Consider the following 18676-nt stretch of genomic DNA (forward strand, 5'->3'; position numbering starts at 1 on the left):
CTAGAAGATTTACCTGTAATTTGTGTAACCTCTCTGGGCCCCAATTTCCTGCTCTGTAAAATGAGAATAACAATAACCTCACAGAGTAGATAACATCAGGAGTGAATGAAATTATATATATATATATATAATATATAATATATGTATAATTATATATATAATGCTTAGAACAATTTCTAGCATATAGAAAGCACTATCAAATGTTAGCTATAATTATTCTTTTTTTTTTTTTTTTCTACTGCAGGCAGACAAATTCACTCACTGGATACAAAGACTTGGTTGGGACCAAAGCTGATCTTTGAATAGTTTACCACATTTCTACTAGTGTTACAGGCTGTGGGAGTTGTTAGCTAATTCAGAGCTGTTACGAATCCTGAGAGCACATGGGTAGGACTGGAGACTCTGTGTAATGGCACCATTGGCTTGCTGGGCGTCTAGGAATCTCTGATGATGGGAAGTAAAGGGCACGGGAGGAGGGGCTGATAGAAATCTGGGTGGAGAATACCGGGGTCTAGGAGACTAAAAGGTAGATGTAGAATGGAGCTTCAAAAAACAAGGTTGGTATCTTTGGGAGGAAGAAGATAATGTTCTAGACTAAAGCCTGTAGAAATGGAAAAAAAAGACATGAGAGAAAAAAAGGGAAGGAAATGAAATCAAGAAAGGACAGGAAAATCCTCAAACCTGGTAAATTATGGCTCATCCAGACTTTACGTTCCTAGGGGTTTCAAATTATGCCAAATTTGCCAAGTAAAGGGGGGAAGGATTAGGAGAGGTTTCCTGTGGGAACATTCCCTAGAAATATAGCTGTTAATATACTTTTTTGTTTTTGGGGTGGCAGAGTGAATCTGATAATGAAGACCATGATGAAGTCTTCGGAGGAAGCATTCCAAAGCCCACTTGTGACCAGCAGAGAAGAAAAGGCAGTTACAAGCTGATCCTCTTCTTGGGGCTTGTTCCTCTGTGAGTCCTCAGTGAGGACTTGGCCAGTCCGTTCCCACGCAGTCTTGCCTGCAGTCTGGCTCCACCTCACGATGTCAGAACTTGGTAAGATTTCTGGACATTTGTTACTTCCCTGTGTTGGTTATTGTGAGGCTCCCTGTCAAATTCCCTTATAGAATTCTTTATAAAACCATTAAATGAAAACAGGCCTCTGCACTTGTCTTCATGGTCAGTGGAGGCAGAGGTGGGGAGGACCGGGTCAGTCAGGTGCTGAGGTGGGTGAGGAGAGTGACGGTGACAGAGCAGACCTGGTCTCGGGGTTTGCCCAAAAGGTGCAAGGCCATGTGAGATGTAATCTGGGACATATTAGAAAGGCTGGTGAGAGTCTCTTCCATATCCACTGGCTTTGTTTGCTGAGCTCACTGCCATCTCTGTTTTTTTTTTTTCTTTTTAAATTTTATTTATTTATTCATGAGAAACACAGAGAGGGAGAGAGGCACAGACACAGACAGAGGGAAAGAGCAAGAAGCAGGCTCCATGCAGGGAGCCTGACATGGGACTCGATCCTGGGTCTCTAGGATCAGGTCCTGGGCTGAAGGCAGCGCTAAAACACTGAGCCACTGGGCTGCCCTCTGTTTTGAGTTCCACTGAAGTTCGTTTCTGAGGTAGAGGGGACACCTCTGTTTTCAGTGGGCCCAGCTTGGCCTTTCGGTGGGCAGGAATAATTTAGTAGACTTGGCCTCTACATATTAAGTCCTTTGTTTTATTTTTATTTTTTTAAATTTTTTATTTATTTATGATAGTCACACACAGAGAGAGAGAGAGAGGCAGAGACACAGGCAGAGGGAGAAGCAGGCTCCATGCACCGGGAGCCTGACGTGGGATTCGATCCCGGGTCTCCAGGATCGCGCCCTGGGCCAAAGGCAGGCGCTAAACCGCTGTGCCACCCAGGGATCCCCCCTTTGTTTTATTTTTAAGGTTCAGTACTTTCTACCCTCCATTCTTCCCCCCCTTCCACTGTCATCTGGCCATATTGTGTGTCTTAAACAGCTGTTTTGGCTCTCCCATCCATTAGGGATGAACCAGCTGTCTAGAACTGCTTCTTACCAGGTGCTGGGAAGCTGCCCTGGGTTCTATTGGTAGTGATGGCCCAAGGCAAGCGGTGAGTCCCATGTCCACAGGAGACAGTGAAGGTGGACTTCAGGAACCATCAGAAATGGGGCATTAGTCACCAAGAGAATTCAGATCCCCAGGTGCTAGGTAGGCATTGCCCTTTTCTTCCCCCAACACCTTGGTTAGTTGTAGTTTGCTACAGTTCACAGTTGGTTTAAAAATACTGGAGCACAGCCCTCCTTGTTTATCCCATCAAAGTAAGTCCTGCATCCGTTGGCAAAGAACTCTCCAAGTTGAGCTTTAAATATTGAAAGATGTCTTTGTTAGTCACATAAATAACTTTGCAGTGTTGTGTGTGTATGTGTGTAGAAGACTTGTCCAACAGATATTAACCTTTGGCGACTGCCAGGGAGTCTCTTAGATAACCATGGTGGGTGTTTTGGAAAGCCTCTGAAGATTTAGTGTTCTCAGGGCCCAGAACAGCTCAGTGGCAGCCGCTTCCATGATACTGTGGTGAGGAGGACACGAGTCTGAATCTCCAAATGAACCCTCTGCTCCCCTCACGTTATTACTCTTATTTCAGTTCTGAGGCAGCCACACCAAGTCACCATGCAAGAGCCACTGCTTAATAATCTGTTTTGCCTCTTTTCGGTTGGGAAGCTTCTGGTTGGTTTAAGCTGTTTCTTATTGTGTAATAAAACCCCCAAACACAGTGGCTTAAAACAGCATCTGTCATTCAGTTTGCTCATGAACTTTCATTTCATTCAGGGCTTGCAGGGACAGTTCCTCTTGGGGGCATTTGAAAGCTAGAGGTAACTTGCTGCCTGAGGGCTGGAATTATCTGAAGCCTCACTCACGTGTTTGGCACTTGATGCTACCCGCGGCTGGGACCTTATTTGGAACTGTTGGCCAGAACACCTACACGTGGCCTCCCCACGTGGCTGCTTGCTTTTCTCACGGCAGGGAGGCTGACTTCCCAGAGAGAGAGAGAGAGAGAGAGAGAGAGAGAGAGAGTCCCTGTGGAACAAGAAAGCACATTGCATTGTTATGTCCTGGCCTTGAATGTCACTTGCCACCATACTCTTTTGGTTGATGTAATCCTTATTCAATTTATGGAAGTTTGGTTCTTTGATGTTCTTTCTTTTTCTTTTTTTGACATTCTTTCTTAAATATTACTTCTGATTCACTTGTTTTGATCTCTTCTGAAAGAACACTAATCATTCCTGTATTCCTGTATAGCCCTGTATGGGCGATATTGTCATCCACAAAAATAGTTCCCCCCCTTTTTAATAATTTTCCCTTTTAATATTTTTCCTTCCTTTGTAATTTTCCTCTGCTTCTGGGTGAAATTTTTGTGTGCTTATATTTTACATATGATTTAATTTTCTTCATTCTTAATATGCTTTGTCAAAGATGAATTAAAATTCTGCTATAGCATTTTTACTGCATCTCTTCTTTATCTCTGCAGGCTTCTTTTTTACTTATTCTTATGTCTAATTCTTTCATCTTTTCTTTCTTTTTTAAAAAAGATTTATTTATTTATTTTGGAGAGAGAGCATGAGTGGGAGGGACAGAGGGAGAGGGAAAGATAATCTCAAGCAGACTCCATGCTGAGCATGGAGCCTGACAGCGGGGCTCGATCTCATGACCATGAGATCACGACCTGAGCTGAAACCAAGAGTCAGATGCTTAACCCACTGTGCCACCCAGGCATCCCATATTTATTTCTTAAAATTAAGATTTTGTATTTTTAACAAAGAGAGCAGCTGCTGCCTAATTTTTTTCAATGGTAAATCTTTCTCCCAAATTGCTTTCTTCTATCTCATTTGTACTATGTATACATCTTTCTTAGATGCAGTAGAACATTTTGATCCCAATTTTTTTAAAAATTGTTTTTGAGTATAGTTGATATACAATGTTACATTAGTTTTACAGTGTACAGCATAGTGTTTCAACTTCTCTATATGTTATGCTCACCACAAGGGTAGCTACCATTTGACACTGTATAATGCAATTACAATATTATTGACTTTATGTCCCTATGATGTGCTTTTTATTCCCATGAATTATCCATTCCATAACTGAAAGCCTGTATCTCCTTCTTCCCTTCTCTCATTTTGCTTATGCTTTTACGCCCCTTCCTCTGATAATCATCAACTTGTCCTCTGTACTTATAGGTCTAATTCTTTTTTTGTGTGTGTGTGTGTATTCATTTGTTTTTAGGTTCCATATGAGTGAATGTCATATGGTAGTTGCCTTACTAAATCTGACTTATTTCACTTAGCATAATGCTCTCAGGTCCATCTATGTTGTCACAAATGGGATGATCTTGTCCTTTTTTATGCCTTCATATTGTTCCATGGTGTGTATATACAATATCTTCCTTATGCAGTTGTTTATTGATGGACACTTGGGTTGCTTCCATATCTCAGCTATGGTGAATAATGCTGTGATAAACATAAGGATCCCTAAAGTTTTCTTGTTTTGTTTTCTGCTTACTCATCCTTGAATGAGAAGAAAGCTATTTCAGCATGGTAGTCATTCTAAACAGCATCACTGTGTTTGTTTGAGGCTTTTCATGTTCACCTGGTTGCAGTTATATTTATTCTCCCATATGTTAAGCTCAGAGACTGGTGTTTTTCTTTTTAAAATTTTTTTTAAATTTAAATTCAATTTAGCTAACATATAGTATATTATTAGTTTCAAGGGCAGAATTTAGTGATTCATGAATTGGATATAACAGCCAGTGCTCATTCCATTAGTACCCTCTTTAATGCCCATCCTCTAATTACTCCATCTCCTCCAGCAACTCTCAGTTTGTTTCCTATAGTTCGGAATCTCTTATGGTTTGCTTCCTTCTCTGTTTTTATCTTATGTTATTTTTCCTTCCCTTCCCCTATGTTCATCTGTTTTATTTCTTAAATTCCACATATGAGTGAGATCATAGGGTATTTGTCTTTTTCTGAGTGATTTATTTCACTTAGCAAAATATATTCTAGTTCTATCCATGTCATTGCAGATGGCAAGATTTCATTCTTTTTGATGTCTTAAATATATATATATTCTTATATATAATAAAGAATTTATATATATATATATATAATTATATATATATTCTCTATCCATTCATCTGTTGATGGACATCTGGGCTCTTTCCGTAGGTTGGCTACTGTGGACATTGCTGCTATAAACATTGGAGTGCTAGTGCCCCTTTGATTTACTATTTTTGTATCCTTTGGATTAATACCTAGTAATACAATTGCTAGATTGTAGGATAGTTCTAATTTTAACTTTTTGAGGAACCTCCATACTGTTTTCCAGAGTGGCTGCACCAGCTTGCATTCCCATCAACAATGTAAGGGGGATCTCCTTTCTCCACATCCTCACCAAATCTATCATTTCCTGATTTGTTCATTTTACTATTCTGAGCAGTGTGAGGTAGTATCTCATTGTGGTTTTGATTTGTTATTTCCCTGATGACAAGTGATGTTGAGTATTTTTTCATGTGTCTGTTGGCCATGTGTATGTCTTCTTTGGAGAAATGGCTATTCATGTCTTCTGTCTATTTCTTGATCAAATTCTTTGTTTTTTTGGGAGTTGAATTTGATAAGTTCTTTATAGATCTTGGACACTAACCCTTGATTTGATATGTCATTTGGGAATATCTTCTCTGATTCCAAAGGTTGCCTTTTAGTTTTGTTGACTTTTTTCCTTTGTTCTGCAAATGCTTTTTATCTTGATGAAGTCCCAATAGTTCATTTTTGCCTTTGTTCCCCTTGTCTTTGGAGATGTGTCTACCAAGAAGTTGGTACAGCCAAGATCAGAGAGGTTGCTGTTTGTGCTGTCCTCTAGGATTTTGATGGATTCCTGTCTCACATTTAGGTCTTTATTCCATTTTGAGTCTATTTTGTATATGGTGTAAGAAAGTGGTTTAGTTTCATTCTTCTGCATGTGGCTGTTCAATTTTCCCAACACCATTGAAGAGACAGTCTTCTCTCCATTTGGATATCTTTTCCTGCTTTGTTGAAGATTAGTTGAGTTGAGGGTCCATTTCTGGGTTCTCTGTTCCATGGGTGTTTCTGTTTTTGTGCCAGTACCATACTGTCTTGATGATTATAGTTCTGTAATAGAGCCTGAAGTCCGGAATTGTGACGCCTCCAGCTCTGGTTTTCTTTTTCAACATTCTTTTGGCAATTTGGGATATTCTCTGGTTCCATACGTATTTTAGAATTGTTTGTTCCATCTCTGTAAAAAACGCTGGTGGTATTTTGGTAGGGATTGAATTGAATATGTAGATCGTTCTGGGTAGCATAGACATTTCAACAATATTTGTTCTTTTGATCCATGAGCATAGAATGTTTTTCCATCTCTTTGTGTCTTCCTCAATTTCTTTTGTAAGGGTCTTTGGCTTTTAGAGTAGAGATTCCTTACCTCTTTGGTTAGGTTTATTCCTAGGTATCTTATGGTTCTTGATGCAATTGTAAATGGGATTGATTTTTTTATTTTTCTTTCTGCTGGTTCATTTTTAGTGTATAGAAATGCAAGACTTCTGTGCATTGATTTTATATCCTGTGACTTTGCAGATTTTCTCTATGAGTTCTAGACATTTTTGGGTGGAATCTTTCAGGTTTTTAAAAAATTTTATTTATTTATTCATGAGAGACACAGAGAGTGAGGCAGAGACATAGGCAGAGGGAGAAGCAGACTCCCCATGGGGAAGCTGATGTGGAACTCGATCCCAGGACTCTGGGATCATGTCCTGAGCTGAAGGCAGACACTCAACCACTGAGCTATCCAGGTGCCCCTCAGATTTTCTACATAGAGTATCATGTTGTCTGTGAAGAGAGAAAGTTTGACTTATCCTTTGCCAATCTGATGCCTTCCAGTACTATGTTGTACAACAATGGCAAGAGTGGACATTCCTGTCATGTTTCTGACCTTAGGGGAAAAATCTCAGCTTTTCCAGGCTGAGGATGATATTCACTGTGATTCTTTCATGTATAGCTTTTATGATGTTGAGGTATGTTCCCTCTATCCCTACATGGTGGAGGGTTTTTTTTTTTTATCAAGAAAGGATGCTGTGTTGTGTCAAATGCTTTTTCTGCTTTTACTGAGAGGATCTTATGGTTCTTATCCTTTTTAAAAATTAATGTGGTATGTTACATTGATTGATTTTCAGATGTTGAACCACCCCTACAGGGAGACTGGTGCTTTGCAATAATGCTTGTAGATAGAGATCCTTGTGGACTGGGGAGATATTGGGAGCGATATGGCCTCTTGAGGAGTCACAGTGAGGAAATTCATCTCTGTGAAGTTTATTTCTGTGCTATGGCAGTTTAACTACATTGTGAGCTCCCAGCAACTAGGTTTCACTTAAGGGCATAGGATGGCACCCATGGGTGTCCCTTCTATCCTGGAGCTAGCATGTCAGAGAAGGTCCCCAAGAAGGGAGAATGGGAATACCAAATTACACTGGATTGAGAAGGATCCTGGTGTAGAGAACCCCTCCTGTTTCCACTTGCAGGCTTTTGGTTTGGATGGCTCTGTTTGCTCTTGGACCCCATGGTTTAGCTGATGGCAATGCTGCCCAACAGCTAGGGCAGAATGGATAATGAGTGGAGGCAGGCCTTCCTAGTTTGTCCCCTCAGCTTGCCTTGTCTTCAGCTCTCAACCTTCCACACGAAGGACATTAGACTAACCTGACAGATTTTTCTTTGCTTACATGAAGTGAGGTTTTATCACCTCCTAGGGAAAAAGAATTATGATTGTTTTCCTTAAGTTTGTATCCATCTACATGATTGCAGAAACCCCTCTACTTTTGTGTATATAAATGATGCCCTTCTCTGGTTTGAAGTGCAAGATTAGATAACTTCACCTTCTTTCAGGGTAAAAAGATATTGGGACTCCTGCACATATTTCATCACCTTTCCCAAAAGACCTGTTTTGAGTAATTTAGATTTCTCAACCTCAGTACTATTGACATTTAGGTCAGACAATTTTTATTTGAGGGGGCTGTCTTGTGCATTGTGGGCTGTTCACCAGTACCCTCAACCCACTAGATACCAGTATAGCATCCTGCTTACGCATGAGCCACACCCCATGCATGGCAACCAAAAATCCAGCCCTCCCCACCATTGCTGTAGGGCTCTTATTCCTGCTATTTCCATGCCATTCACATACTCCAAATTTGAGATGCAGATCAAGGGATCACCTGGTCTAGCCTCCTTCTGTCAAGGAAGGAAAATATTGCTCTTTGCATTCAATAAATGAGGTTACATAATGAAGATAAAGAGAAGAAGCAACTGAGACTCAGGTTTGCCCCTCCTTATTTATTTTTGGGAGTAGAACTTCCGGTGTCTTGTCTTCTGGAGCCTTCCCTCTATGCTTCTTAGTCCCAGCTCATCAGTAGATAAAATCTATTCACACAGGAACCTTGGTTGGCAGGATTTCTCTAACCTGTCTTATTTGAGAAAAGAGAAAATGCTGAGAATGACTTAACTGACTTATAATATATACATGTGGGTATTTTTGCTTTTGGAACTTAAGTTGTCTGAAAGCTATCAGTTGCTGTTCATTCTGCTGTGTGGGAGGAGGTGACAATGAGGGATGGAGGGACATGACATGGACAGTAGAGTTTCCTATCCTGACTTTCAACTGGTTCTCATCAATGTCTGGGAAGAGCTGATTTTGAAGCAATGGGAGGTAGGGGGAGTGTTGCTTTATTTAAATCCAGGGTGTTTGAGAGAGAGGCCATAGCTCCCAGACAAGAAAATCCTGGCTGGCTTGTAGACCTAGGAGTGAGCAAAATATTGTGCTGGACAGATGTAAAAATAGTGCAAGGGAGATAGCTCAACTCTGTGTGACTGCTGAAATGATAGCTCTGTAGGTATGCATACTTAACGCCCTGAATGTTTGAGTCCCAAGGGGGTTGTTAAAGGCCTCATTTAGCACTGGGGCCAGGGGCAGCCTTCAGGGAGATGTACTCCTGAGAATAAGAGGCAGCTCTGCGGTGTCAGGACCTGCATCTCTTCCTGCACCTCCCTTCTCTGAGGAAGAAGAAATGGTTTATTACTCATGTTTGGAATGTACTAGAGGGAGAGCAGAGCAATAAGCAGATTATTACTTTATTTCTTCTGCCGATCTCATTTCTTAGCAGTTTCTGGCAAAATGGTTCCCATTGCACAGGTAAGAAGGAGAGGCAGTCTCAAACAGGTTGTTCAGCCTCTGGGATAGGACGCTTAGTCAGAGCTGGAACCTGGAATTTCCACTCTTGTCCTAATCCCTACCCTTATCCCCAGTAGCCATGGTTAATGATGATTGACTCCCTACTGTGTGCAAGTCTCCATGGACACATAATTCCTGCTCTCTGGAGCATGCAACCAGGTAAGATGGTTCAGAATAGATGAGAAAGCCAAAACAAACTCTTGCATAGTAACAACCTGAAACATCAAGATAGTTTGTGCTAAATTCCTGTGGAGTGGCCCATGCAGTAGGTATGGCTCTTGGGTCAGGTGTCCGAATGAAGGCTCCTATGAGTCAGGCTGGGAAGAAAAGGTGGGAACAACATCTCATCTGATCACCACACAATCCTTTAAGGAGGATGTTATTAATACAGTATTCTCGTTTTATGAATAAGGAAGCAGAGGCTCAAAGAAAGAAAATGAGATGGACAACTTGTGTTATCTTCTTGAGTGCGAGGCACTATAATCAAAATTTATAACAAGTCTCCATCTAATTCCCACTATAATCCTGTGATACATTATTACTATTATTATCATGACTATTGCTATTCTGATTTCACAGCCAAGGAAACTGATGGTTAGCACAACTGAATAACCTTCCCAAGACCTTGCAGCTGGTCTGTGACTTCAAGTCCTAATCCTTTCCATTGTAAGCACTTAAATATGCTATTGGCAAGGAAAGAGCAAGTGAGGGGACAGTCATGGCAGAGGGAGTAGCACAGGCAAAAATGTACCTCATACATGCAGACATGTAGCTGGTATGAATGGGAAATATGAAGACCACAGTGGGCTTTCTGTGCGAGGATAGTGAGGAGATAAGTTTGAGAGATAATAGGGCTCAGATTTTCTTTTTTCAACATAAGTTCAGTAGAGATGCATTAGATGGGTGGTAGGGGTGAGTCTGGAAAGCAGCCAGATCACTTAGGCAAGTATCACAAATGTCCAGGAACACATTTGGGGTAATACAAAGGAAAGCCCAGCCAGAGTTGATTGCATCTGGCCTAAGAAAAATAAGTTGATGTGAAAGTAGGTGTCAGGATTTTAAGCACTAGTGACTGGGGGAACAGTAAAGGGGAGAAACAGGTAAATTTAAAGAGGCGACTTTTTTGGTTTTGTTTTTAAAGGACATTGCTTTAATTGCTGGGATGCTCTAGGAGTATCAACAACCAACACCACTTGGAATACTTTGATGGAAACAGATTCTATCAGTTTTGCTGAATCAAAAGTCACATAATACCCTTAGAGCAATGGAGGTACTGGCCAGGACATCTGGTTCTATAGTGGTTGAGCATTTTGTTCTTCCAGTGGAACTGGTCACCTCGAAGCATTTCAAGGAGGCCACATTTTATGAGTCAAATCATCCTTTTGAAGATTCTTTTAACCATTATTTGTATGGGATGCTAAATTGTAACTGCTGCTTCTATTATTGGGAAATGGGGGTGGGGGACATGGAGGCATGAGGTGAGTTTGCTGATATCCTTATTCATCCGGTCATCCAATGTTTATTTACTGAGTACCTGCGATCTGCCATTAGCTCTTCTAAGTCTTGGGCACACAGCAGTGAATAAAATGCTCACAGGATATCTGACCTAGACCCAGTCCCTCAACCAACTGGGCCAAGAGAAGGATTATAGTGTGGGGTGTTTTGGGTGTGAGCATACATCCCATAATAATCCCACAGATGTGAACTGCACATTTTGACCTGAAAATCAAATTTGGTCCCATAGTGACTTGTTCAGAGTGTGATGTTCACACATCCCTCGGCCTTTCCAGTGGGGAGTTTGCAGGCGACTGAGTTGCCCTGGATTCTTGTTCCCAATGGAGGCTGAGAAACCCCTTTCTTTCCCCTTTTCTGTTTGACATTATTAGGACCTCAGTCTTGTCTTTGTGATTATAAGAGCAGGGTATCAATCAGACTTGGGAAATGATTTTTTTTTGGAGAAGCTTAAGCCACAAGAGTTTATATAAAGGGCTCTTTATACCTCCCCACACTGAGTTTAATTTGAGGGAAGCTTGCAGACTTTAGATAAAGCATTTTATTCTTTATATATTTATTATCTTTGCCATATTCTATTTTAGTGAACATGGAAAACAAGCCTTTTAGCCTGAATGGAAAGCCAAAAAGTCGGTTTTTTTTTTTTAGCTTACAAAAGCCCCAGTCCTCAGTATTTATTGTTTTTTCTTTTCTGTTTTTCCTTAAGTTTCTGTACTCAGTTAGGTTGGGCCCTTTCTGGCCCTTTCTGTCTGGTTTTCACTTTGGACGACATAGACGACCCCCGAGGCTGGTCTCCTACAAAGAGGGAAAAGCCTCTCTCCTCATATTCCTTGAACATGCACAGCAGGTTTTCCTTGGCCAGGCTTCCTCTGTCTCTCCTTGAATGCCTGCTTGTCCTGGAGAGAAAGGCGCACTTATTGTTCTTGGAGAGGGAAGGGTTGAGTTTCAGCTTCAATCTCTAAAGGATCACGCTGTCTCTGAAGCTTCCAACAGTCTGGTCTGTTCAAGTCCGAAGGCGGTTTCAGTTCTCAAGGCTTTTTAGGGCCCCTACCCTCTGTGCGGGTGGTTGAGGAGAATGAGCACTGGACACAGGAGTTAATACCCTGGATTCAGTCCTGGCTCCTCCATTTATTAGATCATTGGACAAGCTGGTTCACTTTTCAAGTCTTAGGTTTTTCTTCTGTAATAGGGGCATGAGATCACTTCCTCAGAGGATTACTGTGAAGACCAAGCGTGACAATGGAGGTGAAAGGCATGTAAATTGTACGTACTGTGTGAAGTTTGGACCCATTTCAGTTTGCTCTGATCCAGGATTCACATAATCCACATGTCCCAGGGTTCCTTATGACGGGGTGGCTCTGGCAACCCACTGGCAGTGATTTGGGTCAGTTGATGGATATGGGAAGGTAGTGGTCTGCAAGAGGAGGGCAGGAGGGAGTATGTGAGGAGTGTGATCAGCAAAGGAAAGGGGATTGTATAGAGAGAAGGGCTGCAGGCAGATGGTGGGGCTTGTTTTGGGAGGGACTTCTTGAGACACAGAGGTTTAAGCAGTATTGCTTTGGGGCTGCATGCCCCAAAAGCAGTATTGCTTTGTATTTAAGCAGTATTGCTTTGGGGCTGCAATACAGAGCAGGGAGAAAGTTCTTCTCTGAGCCTCTGCACAGGACTTAGCATGGCTGCAGCTCGGTGAAGGCTGCAGGAAGGCTGTGTTCTTCTGGGAGTGTTGGAGGTAGCCCTGCCTCAGGCACCATACGGGCAGAGGGCATAGGCACCAGCATGTGCATTAGGCTTGAGTCACTGTCTTCCCGAGGCCTTCCAGGACTGGATCTGATGAAACAGTGACAGGTATTGGTAAGATCTCAAGGGACCTGCCGTGGGTCCCATCAGAAATGTTTGGTGAGACTGACAGGGGTCTGGAGGGCTTGTACTGTTCAAGGGAGAGCAGAATTTAGTGAAATTGTATTACTCATGTGCACAAGATAGTGAAACCTGAAGTACCAGAATGATGTGAACGTAGATGATCATCATTTTAGGCACCTTCCAACGTTAGATGCAGAAAAGACTTTAGTCAGATAAAGTAGGGCTCAAATCTGTGAAAACTGAGTAACTCATAATGTCCCCCTTTCGTGGGCAATTTCTTCATCTTTAAACTGGGACTATTACCATTTATTCTGTAGAATAATGGGAAAATTAAAGGTAGAGTGTATGGCAGGCATAGCAGAGTACCCACCATGTGATGAATAGTCGATAAATTACGTCTCTCTTTATTAACATCCTACAGACCAGGCCATGTGTTTCAATGATGGCACTGGAGGGATTAGAGGAAATGCTGACTGGCATGCACTGGTCACAGGGAACCTAGTCCCACACCTCAGAATCTGGAGCAGTTAGAGAGCTGTTAGAGATTCCTGGAATTTAGGCTGAAGGACTAGAATGGGTCTGTAGCTGGGCAGGTGGGAAGAATGTATCTGTTATTCAGCCCATCCTCCCATTTCCAGAACAACCATGTGTATCAGTTTCCTCTTGCTGCAGTAACAAACTACCACAAACTTGGTGGCTTAAAGCAGCAGAAATGATCATTTTACAGTTTTGAAAGTCAGTAGTCCAAAATGGGTTTGGCAGGGCCGTGTTTTTTGGGAAGCTTTAAGGGGGAATCTGTTTCTTTGCCTTTTTCAACTTATAGAGGCCACCCATATTCATTCTATAGCTTATGGCCCCTTCTGCTATCTTCAAAGCCAATGGTGTGGCATCTTCTATCCTCTTTGTCTCTGATTCTTCTTTCATTACAGCTCCTTCTGATTCTAGCTTTTTTGCCTCCCCCTTGCTTTAGAAGGACCCTTTTGATCCCTTTGGGGCCACCCAGAATAATCTTCCAGCTCAAGACCCTACATTTGATCCGACCTCCAAAATCCCTTCCATGTAAGGTAACACATTCATGTTTTGGGGTTAGGATATAGACATCTTCATGGGGAGATGGTCATTATTCTGTCTACCACACAAGCCTCTAGGGTGGTACTTGAAAGCAACTCTCTACCCTGGGGTCCAGTTTTGGTTCTGGGGAAGGACTGCTTCTGCACTAGCACTTCTGCAACCCTTGTGGAATTTGTGTGTGTCTCTCCCACTCATCCTAAGCAAGTCAACAAGCAGTAATTGTGTCCTATTTGACGTCTTATCTTTTCTCTCTTAATGTCTAGTATAGTGCTTTGTCCAAGGTGGTTATTAAGTGTGTATATTTGTCAAACAAATAAGTAAATGTTTTGGTTTATGTTTGAGTAATCCTGGTCATTACTAGTTTTGAGGGGAAACCTTGGAAAAGGGAGAGACCCTAAATTTGGATGGCTTAGACAAAACCAAGACCCACTGTGAGCTGGTTCTCCAGAGGGGTCTTGGAATTACTGATCTTTGAGAAAATCCTCCTAATTAGTTAGATTAAACATGCTGGTGTAGATGACAGAGTGTGATGGGCTACCATCTCTCTCTCAATAGGTGACTTAGGATGTGGTGGTGACCCAGTCACCAAGGGAGGACCAGAGTTATCTGAATTAAGATGTAAAGGTGGTACCTTCTGTGTTTCTTTCAAAAACACTGGAGAAATCTTTCAGAGTTGCTTTTAAAATATAGACATATATAGTAAAATTATAGGAAAACTAATGTGACAAGTATAAAGCTTGGAGGTTAGAAAGAGTGACAATATGAGAAATAAGTGAAAGTAAAACTTCATATCTCAAAAGAGAGATAAGGGAGAAGAGGCAGTGAGTCATCAAAATGCCTAAGAAGGGAGCAAAGGGGTCCTGTGTGGCAGTTTCCTGCAGCTGTTGTACCAAAGTACCAAAAATTGGATGGTTTAAAACAACAGAGGTTTATTGTTTCACAGTTCTGGTGGCTGAAAGTCTGAAGTCAGTGTGTTGGCAGGGTCATGCCCTGTGATGCCTTTGGGGGAGAATCCTTCCTTTCCTCTACTAGCATCTAGTGTTTTCTGGCAATCCTTGGTGTTCCTCAGCTCATAGGTGTATCACTTCAATCATATGGTCATCCTTTTTCTGTGTTTCTTCACATTATCTTCAATATGTCTTTTTGTGTTGGTGTTTAGATTTTAATTTTTTATAAGGACACTAGTCCTAATGGATTAGGACCCCTTTTAATGACCTCATTCTAACTTGATTACCTCTGTAAAGACCCTATTTCCAAATAAGTTTGCTTTCTGAAGTACTGGGAGTTAGGACTTTTATATATCTTTTTTTTTTTTTTAGAGTGACATAATTCAACTTATAACAACCTATTAGATCCAAGATGGCAACTCAAAGATTAGATTACATTGGGTAAGCAGAATCGTCAAAGGCAAATGACAAAAAACCACAGAGGAAGAATGAATGTTAGGACAAATTTTTTCAAAGATTTTATTTATTTATTCATGAGAGACACAGAAAGAGAGAGAGAGGCAGAGACACAGGCAAGGGGAGAAGCAGGCTCCATGCAGGGAGCCTGATGTGGGACTTGATCCCAGGTCTCCAGGATCATGCCCTGGGCTAAAGGCGATGGTAAACCACTCAGCCACTGGGGCTGCCCTGTTAGGACAATTTTAAAGGAGGAAATGGGCCAGAAAAAAGAAGTAATGGAATATAGTATTTCTTAGCATCATATCTAGGTTTTCTTGATTTGTCATGATTTGAGATGGGACTCTGGATAAATAAGTAGTTACAAAAACATAGAAATGAAATTTACTGGGTATGGCAAGAAACAGTGGGCAGTCCATATTGGCTGGAGGTAGTTCTTAGGAAGCCAGAGGAAGACAGGAATAGAAAGGTGGATTGGGTCAGGCCATGTGAGGCCTTGAATGGCTGTTGAGGAATCCATACTTCCATTTAGTAGGGAGCAGGTCCAGGAAGGGTTCTGTGCAGTTGATTGATATAATCAGAGCTGAGTTAAAAAAAAATTTGATCAAAAAGTGGTAGAAGTTAGGTTAGAATAGGGAGAAGTGAAATGTGGAGCTTTCAAATAAGAGGCTAATGCAAGAGTTAGGTAAGAAATGAAGAGGGCTTGAACTTGGGCGATGGCAGTGGGCTGGCCCAGGAAAGGGACTAAATGAAGGGATCATTTCTTCCTATGGCTAGGCTTACTCTTAAGCAGAAGGAACCTGAGTTTTATTCAGTTTATGACCCTTACTGGGGGGAATGATTAGAATACCCAGCAATATTAGGTATATGAGACAGTGTAGTTAAGACAGATCTTTTCTGAACATATCATTGGGTAAACTGCTGGATGGATTTTGAGGCAGTCAAGAGAGATCAACTCAAGGAGTGAGGATAACTGGGGAAAAGGAATGAATGATCTGCATATTTGGAGTAAGCCAAGAAGCCAGATAATGTTCCTTGGTAGGATTCCCTGTACATGGTTCTTTCACACCAAATTAGATTTCACAGTTTAACAAAGCCTTCCTGTGGAATGTAAAGACTTCAGACCATGGATCCAAAATAATCAAAATCTCTAGAAACACTCATTCCTATTGTGATACCATGTTATTTATTTTTCACAGAAGACCAGATGAAAATAAAATTTGCATTGTACTGAATTTTTGCTTTATTTTCTTTGGAATCCATGCAGGGTACAATGGATGAAGTGACAATTGCTAACCCCCATCTCTGGTCAACATAAGCAAAGCTTTGAATTAGAGTTGGGAGTTCTCCAAGATACATGACCAAAGGACTTCTCATTCTGAGATCTGAATTCCATTGTCTTTTCTGTGACTAGCTGAATACTATTTTTTCCACCTTTTTAGTGAGGGTGAGCCTGATTCACTAGGACTTTAAAACAATGAAAAAGACAACATACATGTTGCTAATATCCATTCTCAGAGCCTGGGAAGTCCCTCTATGTTTATTGACTTTGCTTACTCTGCCAGAGACAACTGGTATCAGGGCATAAGCAGACAAAATAGGCCTGGGAAGCGTGTTTTTTGGGCTTAGCTGCTTTTCATGAAATGGGTTATCTCCTGCCTTTTGTTATTAGTCAGCTGGTGAAGAAAAAAAGGAAGTGATATGCTTCTATTGAAGAAGCCAGGGCATGACAATGTGGCTGGCTTCTGGTCTTAGGCATGGGACAACCAAAATAGCTTAACATTTGGCACTTTTGTAACAAATTAAATTGTAGAGCCTCAAGATGTGCCAACCATACTAATTGGTGCACTGTGCTTCAGAGCATTGCCCCTTTAGAAGCTGAGTTTACTGTCTCAGTTGTCCTTTATTGCATAGATGGAGCCATTTATTGTTAGGCTTAATGATAAGAGCTGATTTGAGAAGGCTCTGTCCACCCTGGCAAGTGCTGGCCTAATGCTCACAAATTTCATGGCATGGGGATTATGGGGGCAGCTGATGGGGATGAGATGCTTAGAGAGATGATTGATCTTTAGGTGATTTTCCTATTTAGAAAGCATTGCTCCTCTAGTTAACTGCTACCATCCACTGTCTCTCCATGTCTACTGATGATCACAGATCCAGAGGAGAAGAAAGAAAATGATTCTAGGGGTAAATCACGAATAGTGGTCAAAGCCTAAGACAAAAACTAACCATTCTGGTTCTATCTCATAGCTCTAGGTTTCCTGTAAATAATCACGCCACAGCTTTTGTTCTGGTCATTGACTCCCAGGGTTTCCAAATGGTAACTTCTTCCAATTTTGATCCGAAGTCTGCTAAATGGCATATCTTTTGGTCCCTAGAATTTTTTTCTTTTTACAAAGCCAAGAAGGAAAGAAGAAGAAAGAGAAGTAATATTTGTTGAGAGCCTACTATTTTAGCAAGAGTTCTTCTAGAAGCTTTTGTTATCTCCTTTAAACCTAAGTGTAGGTGTCCACTGTATAATTTTAAAGATGCTAAAACTGAGGCTTGGAGAGGTTGGATCACTTGACCATGTTCATAAATGTTTTAAGAAGTGGAACCCAGATTAGAATTCAGGTTTGGCATTTCTCTATGTCACTGTGTTTCCCCTGCACTTTGCTGCTTGGGCCAGCAGGCAGAAACTCCAGTTACCAGAGTCTTTTGACACTGCACTGTGCAGCTTTGCATGACTCTTCCCACCTCTTTGTGCTTGGCTTCTTGGTTTATATATCAGGATGATAAGTCTGACCTACCTCATGAAGGTCTGCCAGGATTAGAGTTTGTTGTGAGGAATGATAGCTTTAGAAAAAATTAAATTAGTGTTTACTGTAAATCTACAAACATTAGACAGTATTGATTGAGTGGTTTTCTTTTCATTGCCCACTTCAAGCATTGTGCAAACCAAATAAAACAGATCTGGTCTCAGCCCTCTAGACACACGTGATAGCCACCTAAGCTAAATTCACTTTAGAGAATAAATAAATAGGAAAAAGAAACACATCACTGATTGTATAAATACAAACAGATACAGAACATAAACAAACTGATTAGAAACAAAATGTTCTCATAGTGAGAGGAGTAAAATTATCCTGCCAAGTCCTGAGAGGGAAGGGGATGCTTTGGTTAGAGTGCATCCCAGTGAGAAAAGCCACCCATTCTCTTTTGGTAAGTGGTAAATTTTCTTGGAGGTCACGTGCAGGTTTGAAGCAAGGCTATTTGTGGGGGAAGAGCTGATGGACAAACATTTTACATATGGAGAAGGGAAGATCTGGTGGCATGCCGACCTCTATGAGACAGGCCCATTCTAGGGGCGCCTGGGTGGCTCAGTGGCTGAGCGTCTGCCTTTGGCTCAGGGCGTGGTCCTGGAGTCCTAGGGTCGAGTCCCATGTCAGGCTCCCTGCAGGGAGCCGGCTTCTCCCTCTGCCTGTGTCTTTGCCTCTCTCTCTCTCTTTCTCTGTGTCTCTCATGAATAAATAAAATCTAAAAAAAAAAAAAGGTCCATTCTAAGGGCGCCTGGG

At 41.5% G+C, this 18676-nt stretch overlaps 1 long non-coding RNA gene across 1 annotated transcript in view; it reads left to right on the forward strand.

The window, feature by feature from the left end:
* Positions 1-844: 844 nt before the first annotated feature.
* LOC106557902 overlaps positions 845-18676 on the forward strand; it is a 402448-nt gene continuing 384616 nt past the window's right edge. The window contains exon 1 of the long non-coding RNA XR_005355540.1: positions 845-1044. This is a non-coding gene — a long non-coding RNA (uncharacterized LOC106557902). The remainder of the gene's footprint in view (positions 1045-18676) is intronic.

The sequence above is a fragment of the Canis lupus genome, chromosome 2, assembly GCF_011100685.1.
Source record: "Canis lupus familiaris isolate Mischka breed German Shepherd chromosome 2, alternate assembly UU_Cfam_GSD_1.0, whole genome shotgun sequence".
Lineage (NCBI taxonomy): Eukaryota > Metazoa > Chordata > Mammalia > Carnivora > Canidae > Canis > Canis lupus.